This window comes from Spermophilus citellus, assembly GCF_964194105.1.
Source record: "Spermophilus citellus genome assembly, chromosome: 1".
Taxonomy (NCBI): Eukaryota; Metazoa; Chordata; class Mammalia; order Rodentia; family Sciuridae; genus Spermophilus; species Spermophilus citellus.
Window position 1 is genome coordinate 150131262 of NC_138182.1, and position 6834 is coordinate 150138095.

The following is a 6834-nucleotide window of genomic DNA, read 5'->3' on the forward strand; positions in this document are numbered from 1 at the left end:
GCTGGCCTCAAACTTGCCATCCTCCTGTCTTGGCCTCCTGAGTCGCTGGAATTAGGCATGCACCACCACTCCCAGCAACACAACTTAAACTCAGGTATTACATAACTGTTCTGGAAGAAATTGAATTAATAATCTTTGCATTTATATTTCAATATAAATTTGTACAGGGGGCAGGCTCTCATGGTTCCAGAACCACTTCAGCATCACCAGGGCAGTCTGTAAGGGGAGTCAAAGCAGCAGTATGGCACTGTTCTTAACAGCTCTCTATACCATGCCTCTAAATAGGCACTTTTGCTTCTAAACATATACTTTTGAGTTTTAACAAAAGGAATCTTGCCATTTGTAAAACAAGTACCTTTACATTTATATAATGGTTCACCTTTCTGTGAAAGTACATATACATCTTTTTGCATTCTTTCTCAGAGTTTCCTAATAACTCACTGTATAGTTATACCATAATTTATTTAATCAGCCCTCTTACTAGGGGCTTGAATAATGCTTATTGTTATAGGAAGTCAATTGCTGTAATAGCCCCTACTCACAGCCTCTGTAAAGAGTAGCCTGCATGTCCACAACCCATCCCTGTTGTCATCATCCATCCCAGTGGTTCTGGAATGACAAAATGGAAATCTTATCATGGCAGTGTGGCCCTTACTTCAGTTTACATGTTCATAAAAAGAAACAGGTAGCCAGACATGGTGGCCCATGCCTGTAATCCCAGTGACTGGGGAGGCCAAAACAAGAGGATTGCTAGAGCTAGTTCAAAGCCAGACTCAGCAACTTAGAGACCCTGTCTCAAATTTAAAAAAAAAATTAAAATGGCTGGCAATGTGGCTCAGTGGATAAGTTCACCTGGGTTCAAGCCCTGGAAAGAAAGAAAAAGGAAGGAAGGAAGGAAGGAGGGAGGGAGGGAGGGAGGAGAAAGGAAGGAAGGAAGGGAGGCAGGAAGGAAGGAGGGAGGAGAAAGGAAGGAAGGAAGGGAGGGAGGGAGGGAGGGAGGAAGGAAGGAAGGAAGGAAGGAAGGAAGGAAGGAAGGAAGGAAGGGAGGGAGGGAAAAGTTTATCACATAGGCTGCTGGGTTCAATTATTATTTCAAGTTTAGAGATGGAAAATGGGTCTGCCTTTACTGATTTCTTTGCAGCTATTTCTCTATTTATAGTTCAGTTGTGTCTGCCCCAAAGATATGTTTAAGTGAACTAATTTGGAAATAGCATCTTTGCAGTTGTATTCAAGTTAAGATGAGGTCACACTGGCTTAAAGTAGGCCTCAAAACCAATTACTGTGTCATCAGGAGAGAGATTTAGAGACATGCAAGGGAAAACTCCATGTAAAGACTAAAGTAGAGAAACAAGTTGTGCTGCCACAGGCAAAGAATGATAAGGATTGCTGGGAACCAGGCAAGCCAGGAAAGGAAAGGAAGCATTCTTCCATAGAACCACCAGAGGGAACTGGTCCTGCTGACACCATAATTTCACACTTATATCCCCAGATCTACGAGAGGATAAACTTTCTATGGTTTAGTTTACTCAGTTAGTGGTACTTTGTTATAAAAGCCCACAGGGAAACTAGTTCAACCTACACTAGCTGAACAACCTTAAATTTTCTTCATTTAGTGTTTCAAGTGTGGTTTTATATTGCATTTGAAATTTGGATCAGAACATCAATTTTATAATGAAACTATTACTGATAAATTGTATGCTCATCTGAAACTGATAAAAATTTGTATCTGAAATGCACATTTGAAAATAATTATTTTTTGAACTGCTAATGATAAATGTTAGGTTTTTATGAGACATACTTTAAATATAGTAGCTCATTTATACCTCACAACATCACTTTGGGTAGAAACTTTCTTATCCATATTTTATGGAAGAGGAGTATTCCCTAAGACCATCCCTCATTTCAATGTCAGGGTCAGACTTGGACCCAGGGCAGTCTGCCTAAAGAACTGAAATTCTTATTTGGCATCATCTGTCATCAAGAATACAGGGCATTACCTGCTCTCCACCAAAAAATGCAGTTTGAAGATGATATAGTTTTAGGACTCAGCTGTGTTTGATGGGGTTTAGGATGAATGTCCTTTATGAAGCCTCTGTAAATATTAAGGCACTCTAGGAATAACTGATATACTCCCAAGAAAATCAAAGTCCAGATACATACAGAGAGCAGGGGAAAATGAGTTTTTAAATATCCTAGAGTGTCTATGCCACCATTTTCTCTTTCTGTTCTCCTCTAACTTCTTAAGTTCTGATTTCAAACATGCTGGGCTTAAGCCCAGTTTGAAAGCAATATTCCCTTCACTCTGTTTCATAATCACACTGGTACTCTATTTCTCTATGTCCTCCATTGTCAAACTTTATGAAACAGTAGATGACAGCATGGGCCTGAGTTTTTTTCCCTCACCTCATTTCCCATGCCACGTTTACAGTCAGAGAAGCCCTGTCTTGGATTTGCTCTCTGATGACCTAAGGTCTCCAGGGTGAGCTCTAAGAACTTCAGGAGAACATCATGGGTTAAGACACTTCCACAGTAGCATAGTTTCAAACAGGTCAAGGCTATGTTCCTAGAATGAGTACTCCAGTACCCCAAGTTCCTGCCTGGGAAAACTCAAAGCTGCCAAATGAAAGAACTGTTTGTTCTAGCACCTAAAAAAGGTACTCAGCTAGCACCCAAAGAAGGTGAAGTTAGGGGCCCTGTGTTCCAGTATGTGTAGGAGAATAGAAACCTTGCTTCCATAAATGCAAGCAAGTTACGGAGGTAAGGGTGATCTGGCTGTGACATCTGTCACCCATTGATCACCAGGGTTGATTCGGCTGATCTGGCTAGCTAGGCTTTTGTCCCCTTCCTCCTCACTGTTCCATGTGCATCCCTCCTGAAGCTATGCGCTTAGATGAAGAAGATGACCTTCCCCCATAGAGGAGGACTGTTCTTTGGTCAAAAGTAGCTGTGCTCCCTTGCTAGAACCTCCAAACAAGCTCTCAAGGTTCATAAATGCCAGTTAGCAAACCCGGATGACCTAATCACATTGGCCAACCCCATTCACTTTTTGTACATTTCCACTTTCCTAATTTTGCTAAACACCACCTCCCCCATTTCTCCCTCCCCACTTCATAATTCTCCCCTTAAAATGCCCAGTTACCTCTCCATATAAATCAGCATTGAGTTCCCTTTGCAACTGTTACTGAATAAAATCTGTTTATGCCACTCTAAGCAGTGGCTCTACTTCATCTTTGACAGAAGGTAGCATTCCATCACCACCCACTCCCTCTACATCAATTCGAATGAAGATTGTCTGCTTTGATACCTTAAATGATGGTGCCTTAAACAAGGTGAAAGTCTGGACCAGAGACTCAGGGCTGACCTGATGTTTCTGTGACCATAAGATCACAGGCTCCCATCATTTTGTTACCCATTCTTCTTCCTTCTAGTAGTCTAAGAAAGATGTCCAGATCCTGTCATCTGGTCTGTATTCCAGTCAGCAAAAGATTCCTGAAGTAGCAAATTTTGCTTGAATCACATATCAGCAGCCCCAACCTGACTTCAGGGAAGCCCTGGAATCAGGTAAGGAGAGTCAAACTCTATTCTTGGGTTAAAGGGAAACCTGAACACCAGAACATCTAGCATCCACACCCCCTAATTAGTACTTTAGAAGGCTTTGGCCAGTGTGAAGGAGAACTTTGGTGGTTCTGGTGTAGAGTAAAGGTCTAACACATCCATTGTGAAGATATTTCATGGGGACAATGTCTGCACTTGAAACAAGATAGAATTTTTCAACTTTGGGATTCTTGATTTTTTTTTTTCACCAAGACCAAGAACTGTTTGGTATGCATGTGGAAGAGGAACTTGGGGTGGGGTGGGAAAGCCAGTGAGCTATCTGGCCAGCAGATTCAGTTACAGCTCAGAGATATAACAAATGCTTTTGGCTAAGTCACTTCATTCTCTCTTTATACCTTGGAAAGCAAATTTCTGTGAAATGGTCTTCAAACGTTTTTTTTAAGCAGAAGAACTTATTTTTTCAGATAAAATTTTTCTTAGACCCCCCACATAGATGAAAGTGGAGCTTTTATATAGATGAAAGTGGAGTGAGGAATTGAAGTATTGACCATTGGTCCGCACAGACTTTCCTGAGTGACTTGAATGACTTCCAAAGCATTAGGTATTGCAAAGACTACTAACTACTCCAAGGCATCCAGTCTCTCCTCCTTCCATAAAGTAACTGCATCTCTTCCACCAGAGTTATGGCAAGAGGCATGCTCAATTTCCCTTTGATCTTCTGTCCAGTGGGATATAAGCAGAAGTGAAAGGAGCTACTTTCTGATGGCTTCCTTAAAAAGAAAGCTTGGCCTTCTTCTTGCTCTGCCCCTTCCTCCTGGCTGGGAAAGGAGACAAGTGGAGCAGCATCTTGGGTCCACAGGTGGATACCATGTATCTATGATGGCAAAGCCAACCTTGGTGCTCAGATGACCTCATGAAACAGTGCAACACCCGCCCCCTCCTCTTGCACTTGCCCACCTCTGAAGAATTACCTGAAAAAGAAAAAGTTGGAGGCCTGTCTTATTGAAAACAGTGAATTTAGGTTTTTTTTTTGTATAATAGCTTAGCCAATTGTCTAACAGGAAAACCAAGGCTGAACAAAAGAATTTCTACATTACCTACTCTAGGCGAACATTTGACTTTGGAAAACAATTTATTATGTCACCTATCCTTAATGTGTCTTAGGACCACTTTAAAATTTCTTCAGCTCTAAGAGAAGAGAAATCTGCATCTTTTTTTGGATGAAAGGATCTAAAAAGTTTCTTCTTCTAATCAATCATATATGTAGATAGTTCTCACTCACAACCCGCATGGGCCAGGGAATGGGTACCCATCAGAGGGGTGGGCTGGCTATGAAATAAAAACTATGAAAGTAATATATCAGAAATAAAGATAAAAGGCAAAAATATTTTTAAATAGGGGTGTGATGGTTGAGCTGACGGGAAGTGTCTGGCTCTAACAAAGAAGAATCCTGGGCTTGCTTCATTTATAGCCGTACAGATCAAAGGGGATGGTTTCACTGTGGGAAAAGCCTTATCTCAGTGCTTGCTTCTTGATGCAGCAGGTTGTATGGTTCTTAGCAAGTCACTCCTATCTCTGGGGCTGTGCTTGAATGTGAGCAGTAAGCTAGAACAGGGCACCAACTTGAATTGGGCATTCTCGAACCCTCAGTGGATTCTTTCTGGGAGTTCCTAAGACCAGGCTTCCCTGCCTAAAGGCTTGAACATCCCTCAGGTCACACAAAACTCATGGATGGCTTCCTGCAGATAGTAATTTATAAACTGATATAGGAACACAGAGCAAATTTGTAGAAAATCAGGTTCTGTTCCCTTTTCTCCTTGTACTTCTTCCTGCCAACTGTTTCTTTATTCTTAACTACTCTTCCTCACTCCTGTGCCCCCTACATTTTTTTCTCTTGTGTGCCTAAATCAATTATTCCAACATGTGGCATTCCATGGATCATCAATGATGACTTATAGAAAGAGAAGTGACAAAGCACGTAAAAGTACAGCAGACTGCTAGCATTCCAAGCACCAGGAGGTGGTGAGACTGTAGAAGAGCAACAGGCAGGGATTTTTTCTTCCTGTTGAATGCTACCAACCCTCAGAGGAAAGATAAAAAAGATTGAAGGTTGCCTGAAAATAAAAAGCAACTATAAAAAAATAGAGTGAAGTGCTCAATAAGCCTTATTTTTAGATTGAAGTCTTAATAATTGCCATAATTTACAAGTCAGACAAGGCATAGGTGTCTTGCAGATGTGATTTCTAAACTTTACAGAATTGCTCAAGGTTAATATTCCCATCTTACAAATGAGGAAACTGGAGTTCAGAGGAATAAGAGGCTTTCCCAACGTCACTCAGGGGATTTGAAACTAGCATTGTTTTTTTCCCCTCCCAAATAGCCCCACCTCCTGCTTTAGATGAGAAAAATGAAGTATTAAAAATTGACTAGCTGGGCATGGTGGCACATGCCTATAACCCCAGCGATTCAGGAGGCTGAGGCAGGCAGGAAGATTGCAACTTCAAGGACAATCATGGCAATTTAGTTAAACTCTGTCTCCAAAAACCAAAACAAAACACTGGGGATATAACCCAGCAGTAGAGAACCACTGGGTTCAATTTTCAGTACCAAAATCAAACAAACAAAAACAAAAACCAAAACAACAACAACAATAAAAATATGCTCTTGAAGGATGTAATATAAAGTTTGATTTTCTTAGTAGTTTTAAACAACAGCATTGTATTATATATCATGAGTTTGTGGGTTAGAAATTTTGAGTGGGCATGACGGGGGATTCCTTAGGTGGCATTTGATGTTTCTCAGGGGTATTCAAGTAGTGGGTGGGCAGCTGTGGGGTGGCCAGGTGGACTTCTCTTTGCACCATGGTGGAGATAGCTAGAAGTCTGGGCTTGGCCTGGGCTGAGGAACAGCAAGCCAATGCCTGATAACTCTAGCATGAGGGTCTATGGGGACTTCCATGGAGGCTGCTTTTCTGAGTGAGCATTCTAGGAAAACCAGACAAGAGTCACCAGTCTTTGCATAACATAGCCTTAAAAATTCCAGAACATCCCTTTCTGTCATATTCTTTTCATGAAGGGAAACAAAGTCTAGCCAAGAATCACACATTAATTTTATGTGTCAGGTTGGTAGAGCCACAGTGCCCAGGTATTTGTTTTTTGTTTTGTTTTTTTAAATAACTTTCTGAAACCCTCACATTAGGAGACTGCCTATTTTTTTAAGAGAGAGAGAGAGAGAGAGAGAGAGAGAGAGAGAGAGAGAGAGAGAATTTTAATATTATTA